At 43.3% G+C, this 20,369-nt stretch overlaps 1 protein-coding gene across 1 annotated transcript in view; it reads left to right on the top strand.

The window, feature by feature from the left end:
* The first annotated feature begins 274 nt into the window (after positions 1-274).
* The window catches only part of NRROS (negative regulator of reactive oxygen species), a 30,692-nt gene continuing 10,597 nt past the window's right edge, over positions 275-20,369 (top strand). The window contains exon 1 of the mRNA XM_037037533.1: positions 275-497. The gene's annotated coding sequence lies outside the window, so the exon portion shown is untranslated. The remainder of the gene's footprint in view (positions 498-20,369) is intronic.

The following is a 20,369-nucleotide window of genomic DNA, read 5'->3' as shown; positions in this document are numbered from 1 at the left end:
GAAAACTTTTCTTACCCAATCCCAAATCCTGTCCCAGATGGATTCTTAAACATAACCTTGGAGAAGAGTTTTTTGGGGTCAGCAGAGCCCACAGGCGGAGCCTCCCAGCTCACCACCCCTCAAAATCTCCAAGGAGAGAAAGCTGGTGAAGCCTCGGCTAGCACTGCTGGGGTGGGGGTGGGGCAGAAAAATAGCTGCCCTCCTTCGTGACTAACCCAGCAGGTAGTCCTGCGGCCACCGTTTCCCCGCTGGCTGCCCTCTCCCTTCCCCCTCAGCATCTACCCGCGGGGCAGTTCCTTCTCCCATGCGATGTCTATCTCTGTGAGTGCTGAGTCGCAGAGTAGCTCGCTCTCCATGTGACTTCAGTTTCCGTCAGTTCCTTCCGCAAGTGCAAAAATAATCTGATGCTCCAGAGAGAGGAGGCAGCCCAGCTCTCAAGGAGGCCGGAGCCCCGGGAGAGGATGCACCCGGAGGAGCCGCCTGGGCCTGCGGGAGCCGTGAGTATTTCCGGTGTGGTGGGCAGCCTCCACCCTTCTGGAGGTGGACAAGCTCGGGTCAGGTTGGGTGGTAGGTCAGTGTCCCTGGTCCAGGTGTGGGACTGTCCAGGAGGTTGTGGCTTGCTGTATTCAAGCTCTACCGCTTTTGTGCCCAGTGTAGAGGCTCCAGCTCTGGGTAGGTGGAGACAGGTCCCGCTAGGAGCACCCAGAGCTGAACGAGGTGGTGTGGTGTAGTGGAGACAAGGGTTTCAGATTTCTGGTTTGAGGGCTTGATTCCTGGTTGTGTGGGGAGGATTTCTGAGCCTCAGTTTCTTCATCTGCAAAATGGAAACAATCGTACTTCCTCCTGGTTTGGGTGAATGGATGCAATAAGACTACTGTGTGCGCACTCAGCATGCTTGATGCTTGATCTTCTTTCCTGTCCTACAAGTGAATTGAGAATCACCATGTTCTAGATGAAGACACATACTCATTGACAGCCACACATGCTTACGTATGCCTTCCATGTGCAGGCCCATTCAGGGTGTTGGGGGCAGAGCCGTGAAGAAGACAGGCAAAGCCCCTTCCCCACATGGTGTTCTTGGGAACTCCACTAGGGTTCTGTTACTTGGACCCACACCTAGGAAGTGTCAGAGGGAGACTAAGTCCTAGGCCTTTCTGACCCCCTGTTCAATGCTCTTTTTCAGCCCTCATGGCCTCTCTATGTGGGCTGGATTCTGGAGGGTTCAGCACATATTACCGTGCACTCAGGACCTGACATAAGTAAGGAGTCACTGACTGGGCTCCATACTGCCTGCTCTCAGAATGGGCTGCCAGCTCGCTTGGTCCCTGAGAGAAGGTGACCATGTGCCCAGCAGTGGCTGGGTCTCAAGGAGGCTGAGGCAAGACCCTAAGGACGGGCCTCCTGGATAAGGCTGGTCTCAGGATAAGGCTGCACTTCCAGGAGAAGTGAAGGGACCCCAATGGAGGTTTCTTCTGTGATGGGTACTGGCTATTATGGGTTTGGACAGTAGAAATATTTTGTTTATAGAGTTGATCTTCTGAGATCGCCTATGCTCCCTTCACTCAGGCTGTGCTGCACAGATTATTTCTGTGGATGTTTATGGGTTGCTGTATTTTATTGCTCTGAGACTTAATTATTTGCCTCACACACCCCACAGCTTTTTACACCTATGTCTGAGAGTTCCTAGAGGGAATTATAGAATCATGGGCCCAGAAGAAAAAAATAGAGAAAGCTCAACTCCTGACTTTAAGTTGAAAAAACCAACAAGCAAAAAACAAAAACCTGTTTCACAAAGAAGGGGCTTTTATCTAATGGGTGTTCTCATGGGAACCTCATGAACACCCATATAGACCTGATGCCCATAGTGTTTCAACCCATCACCCAAGAGCAGGAGCCTCCCAAACAGACAGCAGGCTGCTGGTGTCTTTGTCCGGGGTCTCGTGTTAGGGATATATGTCTCCGTTTTTTTATTGTCAGGGAAGACGGACACCAGTACTCATTATAACCTGTGTTCTGGCTGCCAGTGTATGTCCATGCCATGAGGTGTCAACCAGACTCCTGGATGGACCTGATACACCTCACATTGTACTCAGATCCACATTATAACCACATAAATTAGGAGGGGGAGCATTTCAGCCATGAATGAAACATTATCTTTCTCAGGACATGCTTGTTGCATGCTCAGTGATACTCACTGATGTGTACACACATTAGTGACAAATATTTTTTGCCTTTGGTAAAATTTCCTTATTACACTCATTTCCCTACTCTCCCCAAACAATTTCATCATTGAACAAATTGTCATGGCTCGATGTGTGGAAGGCTCTGGACTATGTTAAAAGACCATCTCTGAACTTCAAAGAGTCAAGGGGAGGAAAAGCAAAGGTCATTTATACTTGTATCTCACCAAGCCTCACAAGTAACTGTAAGTCTGAGTTTAGGGTCTTTTAGTTGCCAATGACAAAAACCTAATTAGCTTGGCTGCAAAAAAACAAAAACAAGACAAAGCCCTGGCTGGTGTGGCTCAATTGGTTGAAGTGTCATCCCATAACTGAAGGGTTGCAGGTTCAATTCCCAGTCAGGGCACATACCTAGGTTGCAGGTTTGTTCTCTGGTCTGGGCTCATACAATCCCTGGTTCGGGTGCATACAGGAAGCAACCATTTGATGTTCCTCTCTCACATTGATGTTTTTCTCTCTCTCCCTCTCTAAAAGCATGGAAAAAATGTCCTCATCTGAGGACATTTTTTCCTTGCTTTTAGAGAGAGAAGAAGGAAGAGAGAAACATCGAGGCGAGAGAGAAGCATCGATTGGTTGCCTTCCATGTGCGCCTGGACCAGGGATTTTCTGCACCTGGGCTAAACATATGTGCCCAGACAGGGGACTGAACTCACAAATTAGGTATGTACCCTGACCAGAAATCAAACCACAACTCTTCAGTTATGGGATGATGCTCCAACCAAGTGAGCCACTCCCACTCAGGTAGATTGTTTCAAATAACCAAAAAGTCTATGGAAAATAGCTTGAGGCATGGCTGGATCCAGGTGTTCAAACATTGCTAGGAACCCATCTATCTCCATTCCTCAGTATTGCTTTCCTCTGCGTAAGCTTTGCTATCAGGCAGGCCCAAAGTTGGTGGCCAAGATGGGTGCCTGCAGCTTCAAGCTTAATTGCCACCAGTATAGCATCTGAAGCAGGAAGAGAAGCCTCTTCCTCAATAGTTCTAGCAACAATCCTTGGGTTGATTCTCATGGCTTCTGTGAACCCATAATAAACCAATCACTGTGGTTGGTGAAATAGGAGACTCCGATGGGCCCAGCCTTGTTCATAGCCCTTGGATCCAGGAGTTAAGGTCAGACTCATCCAAACATGTACTTCTTAAGGGTTGGTTGCATGACAATGTAAATTTGTACTTAACACTACTGCACCATACACTTAAAATGATTAAGATGGTAAATTTTATGTTATGTCTATTTTACCACAATTAAAAATTAAAATAATAAATAAAGAAAAGAAAGGAAGGGGTGGTTTCTTCAAAGGGGAATTAAGGAATTGCTATCAGAAAGAGAAATGAATGTGGGTAGGCAAAACCAACTGATCTCCAGAGCAAATGGAGTCAGGTGCTGAGGCTAAACCACATGTGTCTTCTCACTTTAATGCATGAGTGGTTTCACACTGAACAAGGGAATAAAGGAGGAAGTAGAAACTTGTCATGGTTCTCACCAGCAAGATGGGCAAGAAGAACAGGGCTGGTACCCATAATGGGCTAAATATGGCTACAAAGCCCTGAGGACACAGGGACCCCCTACCTCCATGCTCAACCCAGAAGTTTGCTTTGGTCAGGTGCCGCGCCATGCCCCCTAAGTAACTTTCCGTTGCCAAGGAAGAAAGAGAAGAATGGGGAGGGGGTTTCTTCTCAGGAGATGGCACTGGGGCTCTGTCTTTTCACCCTGGCTCTTCTCAGGCAGGGCTAGCATGTGTCTGAGGCAGCCCAGCACCCACACAGACAGCAGGGACTCATCTTGGAATACATATCATGTTCTCTGATAACCTCATGTCACTCCATTTTAGATGTCAGGCTGGACACTAGCTCCTCTTGATCCTCCCTACTGTCACTCCTCTCCTGGTGCAGCCATGATCCCTCAGGCTTCTCCTGCCTTTCCAGTGTCTCTTCTTGGTGGTCCCACCAGACGCCAAGGCTGAGCTCTTTCCCTCAGCCTGCATGGTCAGTGGCAAGAGGGTCTTACCCTGCCTAACCCTGGGGTACCTCCTTCAGCTTCAGATATGTTAATGGCCTCCCTGTCACTGCCCAGCCCGGTACCCTAAGATCCCCTCATGGGACTCCCCACAATGGCCTTTCTCTTGTTCTAGGTTCTTGCACCCTCCCTCAGGTCCCTAAACTGACACTTCCCAGTATTCTTAGCTTCATCTTAGCTAATAATCTGGCTTTTTATTTTCTTCTCAACCCCCAGTTTTCCTAGGCTTTCTAGCTTCTTTTGCAGAACCTCTAAAGGCCCTCATCTTTGTCATAGTTTCACTTCTTGGTGTTGACAGGTTGCTCCATCCCACAGAAGACCATGGCCCCATGAACACTCAGGGGTGCTACTTAGAATAGCAAATACCATATTGTACAGGCACTGACCAATCAGAATGGACATTTTCATTAACAGCAAGGGCCTGGAGGCCCCTGCTTATGGGGGGGAGCTCCATCCGCAGGGCCCTACAGGCCACAATGGATGAGAATAAGTCTACCAAGACATGATCTGCTTGGGGAGGAAAAGTGGCTGATCTCTCAAAGGAGAAGGGCCCAGAGCCTTTTCCTCAATGGGCTTTTATTGGGTTCAATTTGGACAGGAATACAGGTAAAGCTCATTAATCATCGTTAGGCAGTAAGGATCAAACAATAGATAATATACAAAGAACTCTGAGGGCCTATTCTGTGTCAGGGTCTGTTAGCTAAAGGGCTACAAAACTTTGAGAAACAAACTCATTTCCTGCTCGGACCTTTATCATTTAATTGAGAGCATTCTTAACAAAGCAGGTTTCACAGGATTTTATATATTCTTTCTTAGGCCTGATCACCTGAGGAACCCGCCCTTTCCAGCACAGGGATGCACCACCCTCTGTCATTGTTTCAGGCTTACGTCAGGCTGTGGAAGTAAGGCAGCCAAGAGATTAGGAGACTTCTTGAAGATCAAATGAGGACTCAGGCTATGTCAAAGCTGAGGGGCAAGGGTCCATCACCCCCTTTCTCCATAGCCCCCCAAGTCCTTCCCTGGGGCCTCCCCCATGATCGTGCCTATCTTAGGTCATTTCCCCCTTGGGGAATCTTACCCATCATTGGCTAACCGACCAAGCACTGGGGGCCCGGCAGGGTGAAGTAAAAGGAGCAGAAGCAGCACCCCTGCCAGGGAGACAAGCTTTGTCTCCTTAGTGGCTTATGGTCTGAAGGTTGCTCACTCAGCCTTAGCCACGGGGGTGTTACCGCTTCTGAAACCAGGCAGGGCAGTTCCCAATACCTGCTGAGTCAGGTGTTATTTCCTTGGTTGCTGGATCATGGTGGGGACCTTTGGAGTTTTAAGAGGGTGGCCAGGCAGCCAAGGGGGTACCCATGAGGTAGCTATTTACGAATAAATATATACCTATGCAACCCAGCTGAATATTCATTCAATGTACATTCCTCTCAGACAGGTGCACATTGAACATCTCCTACCTGGGCTGAAAGTCAGATTTCGTTTTAGCTTTGCTGTCTACAAACTACGTGACTTGAGCAATACACTTTGGCTTTTTCAAGTCTTGGGTTTTCTTATCTGTATAATGGAGATAATAAGCAGGGACTAGAACATGGATACTTGTACACTAATATTTATAGCAGCTCTACATACTGTTACCAAAAGGTAGAAACAACCCAACTATCCACTGACAGTGAATACATAAATGAAATGTGGTATATACATATAATGGAATATTATTCAGCCATAAAAAGGCATGAAATTCTGATACGTGCAATAATGTGGAGTGGCCTTGAAAACATTATGCTAAATAAATAAGGTGGGGGGCAGAAATGGGAGGGAGGTGGGGAGCACTGGGGGGGCAGGGCTGGGAATATAAGACAGAAAACTGTACTTGAACAAGAATTAAATAAAAATAAAAATAAAAAAACCCATTATGCTAAATTAAATAAACCAGACACAAAATACCAGATCTTGCATGATTCCTCTTATATGATTCTACTTGCATGAGGTACCTAGAATAGGCAAATGTGTAGTGAAGAAAGAATAGTGGTTACCAGGGGCTGAAGGGAGGGAAGAGTGAATGGGCAGTTGCATTTAATGGGCAGAGTTTCAGTTTGGGGCAATGAAAAAGTGCTGGAGATGGACAATGGCAAGGTTGCACAACAGTGTGAATGTACTTAATGCTCCTGGAAGGGGGTTAAAATGGTAAATTATATGCATCTTTTGCCACAATAAAAAAATGGACATAATAATGCCTACCATGTAGAGCTATGTTATGAGTATTAATGAGATCAAATGCCTGTAAGAAGCCTTTGCAACCTCAAGTGCTATTACTATTATTATTATTAACCAACAGTATTAAGTTATAATCCAATTGTCTTGGATTCATTCAAGGATTCCCTAAAAATCATTATTTGGGGGGTAGAAGGGGATATTTTTCTCTGAATTCAAATGAGTTTTAGAGAAAAAAATTAGCTTTAGAATAGTCTCCTTGCCAGTACAGTTTGAGAGATCTTGAAAGAACAAATTGCCTCCCCTACCATCCAGAAACTACAGCCTGAAATTTTGTTATTTTTTAATCATTATCTATATAAAGACCCATTAAAGTATAGTGCATAAAAGAGGAGATCAGTAATTTACACATTAGTGTAAACTGCTCTTCTCCTTATTTTGGCTGAAAATAGTAAGATGGTGATTGCCAAGTCTTTTTTTTATTTTTTACAAGACAGAAATATTTTCTCCAAATAAAACACCTGAGTTTGCAGTCTCAATTAAGTTTAAATTAAGTTAATTAAATTGACCCAGAAGACTGAAAATGTAGGAACTTTTTTGTAAGTTAAATCACTTTATGTGCATTCTGAAGTATTTAGGGTGAAGTATACTGATAACTGCAATCTGTTTTGAAATGCATAAAAAAAAATAAGATGAATAGATGGTTAAAAGGATAAATGGAGCCCTGGCTGGTGTGGCTCAGTGGGTTGAGTGCCAGGCCCACAAACCAAAGGGTCACTAGTTCAATTCCTGGTCAGGGCACATGCCTAGGTTGTGGGCTGGGTTCCAGTGGGGGCACATGACAGGCAACTACAGGTTGACATTTCTCTCCCTCTCTTCCTGCCTCCCTTCCCCTCTCTCTGAAAATAAATAAATAAAATCGTTCTTTTTTTTAAAGAGGTAGATGGAAGCCCTGGCTGGTGTAGCTCAGTGGATTGAGCGCGGGCCTGTGAACCAGAGGATCGCGGTTCGATTCCCTGTCAGGGCACATGCCTGGGTTGCAGGCCGGTTCCCTGCAGGCCAACTCCCAGCAGGGGATGCACAAAAGGCAACCATACATTGATGTAAAAAAATAATAATAATAAAAAAAATTAAGAGGTAGATGGTCCTGGCTGGCATAGCTCAGTGGATTGAACACGGGCCTGCGAACCAAAGGATCGCTGTTCAATTCCCAGGGCACATGCCTGGGTTGCAGGCCAGTTCCCAGCAGGGGACTCACGAGAAGCAACCATACATTGATATTTCTCTCCCTCTCCCCTTCCCTTCCCTTCTAAAGATAAATAAATAAAATCTAAAAAAATAAATAAAATTATTTTTAAAAAGGGATAGATGGATAGATATGTGGTAAAAACTGCTAAAAACTTAATAGTAAAATCTACATAGTGGATGTATGAGTGATTACTTTGCATTCTTTCAAGTATGCTATATTTTAAAAACATTTAAATAAAAAGAAAAGTAGCTGCTCATGTTCATTTTTTAAAATATTTTTTTTTAAATCTTTTGTTTATTTATTTATCTTTAGAGGGGAAGGGAAGGACAGGAGAGAAATATCAATGTATGGTTGCCTCTCGTGCGTCCCCTGCTGGGAACTGGCCTGCAACCCAGGCATGTGCCCTGACTGGGAATAGAACCGCGATCCTTTGGTTCGCAGGCCCTCGCTCAATCCACTGAGCTATATCAGCCAGGGCTTCATATTCATTTTTACACACATAAAAATCAAATAGTTAAAAATCTCCCACAAGCACTGTAACTATCTATATTATACTAGCATATTATATGCATTATGAACTATTAGGCTGTCATGAGAAGGTGACACATGCACTGGGTTCTGAAGGGTGAATAGAAGTTGGACAGTTGGAGAAGAATGGGGAAAGGGCCTTTCCCACAGAGGGAACAGGGTATGAAAGTGCCCGATTTAGTCAAGGATAGCAAGCATCCTGGGTGACTGGGGCTTGTGGTATTGAAGTTGAGCTTTACTGGACTCAACCACAGACTGTTTGAATTGCTACTCTGACATGGGAGAGTCTTAATTTACCACATGTAAAATGAGGATGATATTTGCCGGTGAGGGTTTTGCGAGAACCCTATTATGTGTAAAGCATCTGTCATAGCACTTATCCCAAGGCAAGCACTCCATACACATCCGCTCTTACAATTAAGGGTCTGGAAAGCAATCTGGGGTCTTGAGTACCATCCCATTCAGCTTGTCAGTGATCAGGAATCCATATCGCTTAATTTCTCAGGTGTACTCTTTCTCAAGAACAAGGTTGAAGGAGTGGGTCGGGGGGATATATTTCCACTCTGGGCAATAAGCCTCAGTTATCACCTGTAACCCCTTTCTTGCCCATAGTCCCACACCCCAAAGTTCACACCTTGCAGCTCACACAGGTGGGAGAAAGTGCCGCAACTCCTCTGTTTTATTCAACACCAGCTCCTCGTTTGCACAGAGGAACTCTGCCTTTCCTTTAATTCTGATACTGCATGGCTTACTAATGAAATCTACAACATTTCCTTATATTGACAAAGCTTTGTCACATACATCTCTCATTCAGTCTCAACACACCCGCTGAGGTTGGCAAGTCAGGTATTATTGTCACTAATGGCCAACACTGAGATGAAGGGACCAAAGAGAACAAACCCACAACACTAAAAACAAATGGCAAGTTTGGTTAGGTGACTATCCACAGATATGTGGGTCTCTTGTATACAAAAGTGACACCACAGAACTACCACCAGCCATGTAAGAGCAAGGTTATCTCCCCAGGGGAGCAGATTTGTACTTTTTAAGACATGTGGCCAGATGTGGCCTGTGGCCATGGATTAGAACTAATGAAAAGACCTCTGTTGGTCCTAAGGGCTGACCCTGGCCACAGAGGGAAGCCAGCTGACTCATTCGTAGCCCTGAGGAGACAAAGTCAAGCAGGGTAGTGCTCAGAGAGGCACTCCACACACTGGCTGCCTGGAGTCACAGGGAGGAGAGCCCAAGGGAGGGAGAGCTGCTGTGGCCTCCAGCCTCCCTCTGGGAAGACACAGAGTCTCCACCCTTCCCATACAAGACTCTTCTCACAAGGCTGGGTGGAGCCCTGGGGTAGGAACAGCACTTGGAAACCATTACAGTGTGTTCCCTGTGGCACCTTGTTCATATAATTTCACCTCTCTAGCCTGACTATTCTCACCTCCAGAATAGTGGTAGGTAGTCCTTTCAGAAATGCTACATAAAGGGTACATGGACCAAACCAAGGTGGGTGGAATCAAGGGAGGGAGGTGGGAATGGCTGGGGTGGTGGGGAGAAAAGGCAGGCAACCGTACTTGAACAACAATAAAAATTTTAAAAATGGGGGAAAAAAAGAAATGCTACAGTTCTTCCTGAAAAAATGGTCAGTTACTAAATTTGAATGATAGTGCATTTGCCAGAAAAGACATATGTGATGGAACTGTTCTTTCTCACACAAATTCCCAGGACCATATATTTAAGGAGAATTCCAACAAGTTTAGGAGATCACAACTCCTCACTAATTTGTGCAGGCTAAGGGTGGGGACCAACTCCTAGAAGCAAATGTAAAGGGACCCCAATAGTACAACCAGACACTTAGAAAGCAGTGAACTCCATCCTGGGTGTGTTGAAGAATAAGCAGGTTGACAGCCTGCTGGGGATAAAGACATTGTAATGACAGAGAATATTGTTTGAGCATTATTTTAAAGTGTGTCTGAATACAGCAACAACCTTGCAACACAAGCATTATGATTCCCATTTTACTTCGGAGGAAATTGAGGGCAAGAAGTTGGGTGCTGTTCCCCAGGTGAGAGCCAGGCTTGGAACCTGTTCCATGTGTTCCTTTAGCCTGGGCTCTTCCCTCACCTTTTACCGCCTCTGTTCCAGGGGTCGGGCTAAAAACATGCAACCCCAGGTATTATTGTCCCTGGACCCTAGAAAAGGAAAGTAATACCCATAATAAAAATTATTTTCCCCCTCAATTTTTAAAAATTATATTGATTATACTATTACAGTTGCTCTAATTTTCCCCCCTTTGCACCCCTCCACTTCACCCAGCACCCCCTACTCCCTCAGGCAATGCCCCCACCGTTGTTCATGTCCATACCTATAAGTTCTTTGGCTACTCCATTTCCTATACTGTACTTTACATCCCCATGCCTAGTCTGTAACCAGCTATTTGTACTTCTTACTCCCCTCACCTCTTCGCCCATTCTCCCTTTGCTGCCTCTCATATGGCAACCTTCTGGTAACTGACTTCTTTTCTCTTGCTTTTTAGGGTCTCTATCTTTAACCTTTGACCTTTTAATTATGATGTGTCTTGGAGTGGGCCTCTTTGCAGCCATCATAACTAGGACTCTGTTCTTCCTGGACTTGCATATCTATTTCCTTCACCAAATTAGGGGAAGTTTTCTTTCACTGTTTTTTCAGATTTCCAATTTTTGGCTCTTTCTCTTCTCCTTCTGGCACCCCTATGATGTGAATGGTGATGCACTTGAAGTTGTCCCAGAGGCTCCTTACACTATCCATGTCTTCTTAGATTCTTTTTTCTTCTTGTTGTTTTGATTGGTTGATTTTTGCTTCGTTATGTTCCAAATCATTGATTTGATTCTTGGCTTCATCCACTCTTGTTGTTTCCCTATAAATTGTTCTTTATTTCAATTAATGTATCCTTCATTTCTGACTGGGTCTTTTTTATGCTGCTGAGGTCCTCACTAAGTTCCTTGAGCATCCTTATGACCAGTGTTTTGAGCTCTGCATCTGACAGATTGCTTATCTCCATTTTGTTTAGCGCTCTTTCTGGAGTTTCGATCCAGATGAGTTCTTTCATATGGGCAGTGTTTCTTCGTCTCCTCCTTTTGGCAGCCTTTCTGTGTTTGTTTCGATATATTAAGTAGAGCTGCTATGACTCCATGTCTTGGTAGCATGGCCTCATGTAGTAGGTGTGTCTTGTAGGGTCCAGTGGCACAGCCTCCCCTATTACCCAAGTTGGGTACTTGAGGTGCACCCTTTGTGTGGGCTGAGTATGCCCTCCTCTTGTAGTTGAACCTTGGTTGCTGTTGGCAGGTCAATGGGAGGAATTTACCCAGGCCAGTCAGTTGCAAGGATTAGCTGTGACCACTGACCATCAACCTCTGCCCTTTGTGGAGGATCAGCTCTGCAGGAGCAGGGTGGTGGTACTCCAGCATGGTCTGCAGCTGTCCACTGGGTGTGTTGGCCCTGGGGTTTCCTGGGTGGTACAGGCCAAGGTAAACCCCCATCTGTGTTTTGCCAAGGGCACCCTTCCTGAGCTGTAAAGCAATCTGAGATAGCTGATACTTGTGCTGGGCTTGGAGACTGGGAGAGAAGCCAAACTGTGACTCTAATCTGGCTGCTGTTAGGGTTCACTGAAGCCCTGCTGTTGCTTATTTGATAGGATTTAGGAGCCAAGACCAGCTATTCTTATGGAAAAGCAGCTTGGGTGGGTCAGTAAGTTGGGTAGGGTAGGGCTCCTAGGAATCTCCAATGTGAGTCACACTGGGTTAGCCAGGTTGATGGAGATTCAGATGTGGCACCAGCCTACTGGCTCTGTGGGGGGAGGGCTCAGCAGAGTGACCATGGCCTCTGCTCACGCTGATGCCAGACACTTCAGTCTCTCCCTGTATACCTCTGGTGCCCTTCAAGCGGCCACCCCAGTGCTGGAGCTCAGGGGGGGTGAATCTGAGTAGGTGAGTCCATGTGTGGGTTCTCCAAGAGGAACTGCTAAGTGCTCTAGCAGCCTCCTCCACCAACTCAATCCCCTGCTGGTTTTTGCATCCAGAAGTTATAGGGACTTATCTTCCTGGCACTGGAATCCTGAGCTTGGAGGCCTAGTGTGGGGTTGGGACTCCTCACTCCTGAGATATGCCTCCTAAATTTTTATCCATGTGGGTATGGGGCCAGCCTGTTTGGCATTTGGTGTGTTTTTTTTCTTTCTTAAATATATTTTATTGATTATACCATTACAGTTGTTGTTCTATCCCCCCCTTCATTCCCCTCCACCCTGCACACCCCCTCCCCCACCATCCCCCCCTTTAGTTTATGACCACCTGTCTCAAGTTCATTAGATTCCATATTTTCCCCTACTATTCTTGCCCTCTCCCCATCTATTTTCTACCTAGTGTTTGTGCTATTTTCTGTACCTTCTCCCCCCTTCTCCTCCTCCCACTCCCCTGTTGCTAACCCTCCATGTGATCTTCATTTCTATGGTTCCACTTCTGATCTAGTTGTCCTCTTGGTTTGCTTTTGTTTTAGGTGTGGTTGTTAATAACTGTGAGTTTGCTGTCCTTTCACTGTTCATATTTTTCATCTTCTTTTTCTGAGATAAGTCCCTTTAACATTTCATATAATAAGGGCTTGGAGATGATGAACTCCTTGAACTTGACCTTATCTGAGAAGCACTTTATCTGCCCTTCCATTCTAAATGAAGGCTTTGCTGGATAGAGCAATCTTAGATGTAGGTCTTTGGATTTCCTGACTTGGAATCCTTCTTTCCAGCCCCTTCTTGCCTGTAAGGTCTCTTTTGAGAAATCAGCTGACAGTCTAATGAGAACTCCTTTGTAGGTGACTATCCCCTTATCTCTTGCTGCTTCTAGGATTCTCTCCTTCATTTTGGTCTTGGCTAATGTAATTATGATGTGCCTTGGTGTGTTCCTTCTTGGGTCCAACCTCTTTGGGACTTTCTGAGCTTCCTGGATTTCCTGGAAGTCTATTTCCTTTGCCAGACTGGGGAAGTTCTCCTTTATTATTTGTTCAAATAAGTTTTCCACTCGTGGCTGTTTCTTTTCCCCTACTGGTACCCCTATAATTTGGATGTTGGAATGTTTAAAGATGTCCTGGAGGTTCCTAAGCTCTTCTCATTTTTTTGAATTCTTGTTTCTTCATTGTTTTCTGTTTGGTCATTTTTTTCTTCCTTCTGGTCCACCCCCTTGATTTGAGTCCCAGTTTCCTTTCCATCACTATTGGTTTCCTGTGCATTTCCCTTCATTTCAATTAGTTTAGCTTTCATATGTTCCTCTAATTTGTGACTATAATCAACCAGTTCTGTGAACATCCTGATCACCAGTATTTTGAACTGTGCATCTGGGAGGTTCGCTATTTCTCGGCTGCTTAGAGTTATCGGCTCTGGGGCTTTGAGTTTTTCTGGAGCCATATTTTGGACTGTTGGTGCCTATTACGTATGAGGAGCGGAGCCCTAGGTGTTTACCAGGGCGGGGCAACTCAGTCGCTGGGTTATGACGCTATATGTGGGGCCGGGTCAACGGAAATCAATGGCGGTCCTCTCTGCCTTCTCCCGCCACTGGGGCCACGTGGTCTGTCTCACTGCTCACTCCTTTGCTGGCTTATCTGTGCACGCGCGCGAATGTGCAACCGCGATCAGCCTGCCCCGCACCCTCACTGGGTCGCCTGGGTCGCCCGGGTCGCCCGGGTCGCCCGGGTTGAGGGATCCTTCCTGCCCGACCCTGCTACCCTGCTTCGCTGCTGGCTCCGCTCCTCTTAGCCGTCCCGGTTGAACGGTTCGTTGTTGTCGGACTTCCGTATAGTTCAGTTTTCTGTTCTTTCGCTGCATCTTTGTTTACTAAACCTTTGCTGTATTCAAACTTGGTTGTGGGAGAAGGCACAGTGTTTCTACCTATGCCTCCATTTTGGCAGAAGTCTCCATTTTGGCAGAAGTGGTTTCTTCAATTCCATAGTTGTCAGACTTCCATTCAGCTAGATTTCTGACATTTGTGAGTGATGGTTGTTCTAGATTTTAGTTGTAATTTTAATGTGGTTGTGCAAAGAGGTGAGCCATATCTGCCTATGTTGCCATCTTGGCTGGAAGCCTATCAAAACTTATTTTAGTCATTAGCCAATGATATTTTATTCTCCCATTAGCTCCAAACATGACTGTTATAAGCATACTCACAATAATTTCAGTCTAAATACCTATAAGAAATTTTCTATTTCAGTAGATTGTTTCTATTATTTTAAAACTTGTCTTAATACAGTAATTGAAGTGGGTTGTTAGAAAATTAGAAAATACAAAGAAACAAAAAATACAGATATGTTAAAAGTAAGTGTCAGGGGTGTTTCTCTCCATTGTTGAGATTTTGATGTGGATCCTTTCAAATATATTCTATGCATGTGCAGATGTTGCATATTCTTTTAACAAACTTGGGATATACTGTACATTGTTTTGTGCTTTTCTTTTTTTCTTAATAATGTTTTATTGTGAGCATCTTTCCAGGTCAATAAATATTGCTACAAAAATGCAGCACATTATTCCTACCATATCATTGTATCATAATGTATTTAATCAATCTTTCCACTGTTGGATTTTAAGGTGGTTTTCACTTTTTAAATATTATTACTAATGTTGCAATGAATATTTGTGTAAAAATACTTTTACATACATTGGTATTCCTTAGGATAAATTTCTAGAAGTAGAACTACTGAGTCCAAAATGATCTGCATTTTCAAGGTCTTTGATAAATTATGCTAAATTGTCCTTCAGAAAAAGTGTGTCAATTTGCTCCCCTACTTGCAGGGTATGAGACAGTTTTGGGGAGATGGGGACTCAGAAGCCATTCTGGTGTCTATATTTTAACAACTTCATCATTAAGAGAGAAAGCCAGGGAGCAAATAAGGAGGTCTGAATGCACACATCACAATTCTAAATGCTCTCGTATGTTGATCTTCAGTTGGCAAGTTCTTTTTTAATGCACCCACCATTTGAACATAGATTCTTTGCAATATATTTTGGAATGCATTACTTTGACCAAAGAATAGAACTAATTCTTTACTTTTATAACTTATTTTTATTTTTTACATGCAATTCCAAAATCATTATTAAAGCAATTTTTGGATTTAAAAGCATGCATTTTGGACAATTCTCCAAACAAGACAAATAGTCAATAAACATGTGAAAAATGCTCAACATTATTACTAATTAGGGAAATGCAAATGAAACTCACAAAGAGATAGCAGTTCACACCCCCTAGGATGTCTCTAATAAACACAACAGAAATAACAAGCGCTGATGAGGATGAGGAGAAATTGGTACATTAGTAATGTTGTAAACATCATGCCCCCTTTTTTCTTGAGGTGTCCAACCTTTTGGCATCTGTGGGCCACACTGGAAGAGGAAAAGTTGTATTGGGCTACACATTAAATACATTGTGACCTGTGATTACAAAAAAATCTCATAATGTTTTAAGTAAATTTACGACTTTGTGTTGGGCTGCATTCATAACCATTCTGAGCCACATGCGGATCGCAGGCTGGATACCTCTGCTTTGGTGTAAATTTTCCTAAGAAAAAAGACAGTCTCTTACATAACCATAGTACAGTGGTCAAAATCCAGAAATTTGACATTGATATAATATTATTATTTCATCTATTATCTATATGCAAATTTTGCCCATACCCCAGTAGTACCCCCCTTAAGTAATTTAGTCATTTGGTTAAAGAGGTGCCTGCCAGTTTTTCCACTATAAAGATATTTTCATGTGTGTAAAGTTAACAAGTAACTTGCATAAATAATATACTTTGAGACTATATTAGTATTTTATCTCCCAACAAATTTTCACTGTTTAGTTTTATCGTTCCTTGATGATTCTTGCCTGTAATTAAAAGGTACTTTGAGAAATACATTCCTCGATTCAGTTTTCAGCCACTTTCTCCAGTTTTCAGATAGCATCATAAAGCTTACAAGCACATAAAAATATTATGTTCATCTTTGTCCTTTGTGTTTAAGCTTATTAAAGAACACAAGTCTTGTTTTTGTTAGGTTCTTCTTCTTGGCAACACTTGGGCTAGCCACTGGGTGTGGTGGTGTCGGTGAGTGGCTATCCTGAGGAAACACTGAGCTTGGCAATGGACCAGGCCCTGAAAAGAGCCGTCCAAAACCCTGAGGCAGCCTCAGAGCCTGTTCCCTCCTCCCTGTCTCCCAGCTGTATGGTTCACCCCCTTGTCATTCCTATTACTCAGTCTTTTCTGATCTTTGCCCTCTGTTGACTGTTTCATTATTTTCTATTCATAGGTCTTGTTGTCTGCCTCATAGCTCTATTCCTCAAGACAACATCCCTTAAAAATTCAACTCCACTTCTCTCTCTGTGTCTCTTAGCTCCAATATTCACTGCTAATTATCTAATTCTCTTCCTTGTCTCTATGCACGGGGATCATTCATAGGGAGCTGGCTGCAGGTTAGAACTGACCTTGCCAGGTCAAGTGCTTCCCCAAGATTCTGCCAAGGAGGCGGAGGTGTCAGTGAGGTCAGGTGCTTCTCCTGAGAGCTGGCTCTGCAGAGGGACTGAGTGTTGTGGGCAGAGCAGTTGACCTGGACAGTGCAAGTTGGGACATCAACCATATTTCTTGAACCACAGTCAGGACACGTGGTCTGACACTTCTCTGCTCTTTCCAGGTATGAGAAGCTGTCCCCAAACTCTAATTTGAATGCCAAAATGTTTAAATTTCCCAGATATTTTAAAGGTTTATGTGTATATGCATGTTTAATTTAAAGTTTACTGAGAACCTTTCTTAAAAGATTATTTGAAAATGTATATTCCTGGAAATTTGGGGACAAAAAACTAGTACAATTTCCCCTCTCCCTTTAGGAACTCAAACTGTTATCCCTTTTTACTCATTTTTTTAATCTTAAAAAGCTTCAGATTACAGAGAAGTTAAAAGAAAGTACGACACTAAATTTGCCAGCTGATAATATTTTGCTTTAATTTTTTTCTCTCCCTATTTGAAAGTAGGTTACATAAATTGTAGAAATCATGAAGTTCCAACCCCGAAATACTCAGCATACATTTCCTAAGAATAAGGGCCCTTTTCTATGTAACCTTAACATTATTATCATATCTAAGAAAACTAGTAATAACCTGATAATATCAACCATACAGAACACCATCTGAAAACACATTATTTAGTACACATGTAAATTTCCCCAGTTGTATCCAATTCTTCTTTTACAGATTTTTAAAAACCCCAAATCCATTTAAGGTACATACATTGGACCTGGTAATTATGATTCTTAGTCACCTATAATCAGACACATACACACACATACGCACACACCATTTCTGTTTTCTCTGTTTTTTGGGCTTCAGGGCAAACATTTTTAGCTCGAGTACTACCACGGTGGAGTTCTGTAGCACCGAAGGCATCACACATGGAGGCTCAGGATGCAGGTGGTCTTGCCATGGGAAATGTTAATTTTGAACATTTGGTGAAAGTTGAGATCACCCTTTTTTTTTTTTTTTTTTTTTTGCTAAGAGTCAAAGAGACCAAAGCTGCTTGCCTGAGGCTTTCAAATACTTCCTGGTAGCAGGAATTGTTTTTGACGGCTGAGGCTTCTGTTCTTTCTTATCTGTTGTCTGTGGTCTGTGACCAGCTGCCCTTCCCTTTCTCCCAGTCTCCCAGGTAGGATTTGCTCCTTTGCTTTTAAACAAAGGCAGAGGCCCTTTCCGAGGAGCCCTCTATCCAGCACCTGTGTCTTTCGTGTTCTGGAGTCACCAGCACACATTTCCACATGCAATTTGCTCATACTCTGCTCCTAGAGATTCCTTCCTCAGACCCGTTTATACATATTTGTTTCTAACAACAAATACCTCTGGGAGGTGCCCACTCTCAGCAAAGACCTCTTTCTTTAAAGCTTTTTCAGCCTCTTTGAGGAGAAAATTCTCAATCACATGCTAATATATGTACTGTGTAACACTCTTAACACTAACAGAGCCTTTAGCAAGAAGTTTGCAGTCTAGCCCCGGTGGCAGCTGCTGTCGTAGGAATAGCTGGGGAAAGAAGGGGTTGGTGACGAGGTGAGAGGAAGGAAGCCCCTGAATATAGAAATCCATCATTCTTTCCCCAAAATGAATCCCCAAACCCTAAAAAAACTAACCCAAAACTTGGATCAGAGTTACTCCTTAGTATTCCCAAACTTTGAGTATGAGGAGATCTTGTTATGGACAAAAATACCTGGTAGCTGTGTTTTACTCAGTACTACATCATGAGAGAAAACAACTTGAACTTAATAATCCTTTATCAAAAAGAAGTTATATTTTATTAGCATAGGTAAATCTACATACATTTAAAAATGGTATATGTACTGATTTACGTGTCAGAGGGCCTGACAAAAAAGGAATGCTACTGCATTCCTGAACTATTTTGACGGAAATTTCAGTACTTCAAGAAGCAGAGACCAGTCAAAAGTTTTCACTTACCCTTTCTTCCCTGCCCATTGCAAAGCAAGTATCACCCACATGCCCCTGGCACTGGAGCCACTGCTAGGCTGGCATGGGGCCATCTCGCCCCATCCAAGCATCCTGGGCCCAGAACTGATGTGGATGTGAGATGGGTATAGAAGCACTGCCCTAGGTTACAGCCAGGCCACCAGAGCAGGATCAGGAAGCCCTTTCCAGAGGAAGTAAACAGTCCCATCCCTCTCGTTGTTTTACACAGACCATGGGCCATCGATCAGTCTTCTTATAACTTACTTGGGTCAATGAAGCAGGAGTGTCTTTCTATTATTTTGTGAAAATATAAAAAGCAAACAAACAAAATAAGTAAGTAAAAAGTGAACAAGCATCATTTTTTAAAGAGAGGAATTTTTCATCTGTTATGCACTCTTCTTCCTCATGCTAGTGCTCTCATTTCAGAAGAGTCTTGATTCATGCTGTTTTTATGAAATGAATCTGTTTTCACCACTTACTTGTTATGACCAGATTAAGAGAGAAAAGCCAGACAAAAAGCTATATTGTCTTTCTACAGAAAAAAGGAATACTCTTTATAGATAAGGGATGGATATAGGGTTGAAACTCAGATTTCCATGATAACCAATTAGAATGCATAGTCTAAAAATTAATGAGATGCCATTGAGCATCTGAAATCTTAATATTTCAAGAACTTCTCAGAAAAGAACCAGCAAGGACATTTTGTGACAACTAGACACAAACAGAATAGTTAGAAGACAAAGAAAAAATATAAATGAAGCACTAAGAGGACTTCATTTAGACATGAGGTAGGATTTATAATCTTAAAATCTCCAAGTCAAATGTGTTACAGACACAAGACAGAATCTTGTCTCCTGCCAGCCCCTGGGTCAATGGTGCCTTGTCTTTCAAGGCTTTAGAGGCTCACAGTCTCTGGTGTTAGTAATAATCATGACAACAATGACTGGAGGAAAGGTATGTGTAGAGAAGCTTTATAGAAATTATTAAATGAGTGAAAGAACATAGGACTTATAGGCTGTATAAGAAAGAGAATGGGACTTACTATTTACTGCCTCTTCTCTTGGAAGGAAATCTTCGACTTCATTATCTGGTTTAGAAAGAACGGATACAAGCAGAGTCTGTTAGTGCCATCTGCTTCTCATGTCAGGATTTCAAGTCTTATATGGAGTATTTTCCCAATCGTAACCCAAACTAGAGGACATGTAGTTCCTATTCAGTTCCTACTCAGAACATGAGTTGATTTGTAGTTCCTTTGTGTTGGCTCCATGGCTTCCCCAGTGGTTCATAGCCCATGAAATAAGAACCATAGATCTAAGTCCTTTTATTTAGAATAAGGAGAGGTTCTAGGTTTCCTCACTTAAATTTTTTTTATTTTTTAAGATTTTTTATTTATTTATCTTTAGAGGGGAAGGGAAGGAGAGAGGGAGAGAAATATCAATGTATGGTTGCCTCTCATGTGTCCCCTGCTGGGAACTGGCCTGCAACCCAGGCATGTGCCCTGAGTGGGAATCGAACCGCGATCGTGTGGTTCGCAGGCCCGTGCTCAATCCACTGAGCTACACCAGCCAGGGCTCCTCACTTAAATTTTTTATGTCAAACTGCCCTGCATGCCCTTCACCATAATTGTTTTCCCTTTCTC

The sequence above is a fragment of the Sturnira hondurensis genome, unplaced genomic scaffold (genome assembly GCF_014824575.4).
Source record: "Sturnira hondurensis isolate 20B ecotype Veracruz unplaced genomic scaffold, ASM1482457v3 Scaffold0023357, whole genome shotgun sequence".
NCBI lineage: Eukaryota > Metazoa > Chordata > Mammalia > Chiroptera > Phyllostomidae > Sturnira > Sturnira hondurensis.
This window is presented reverse-complemented; position numbering and strand designations above follow the sequence as displayed.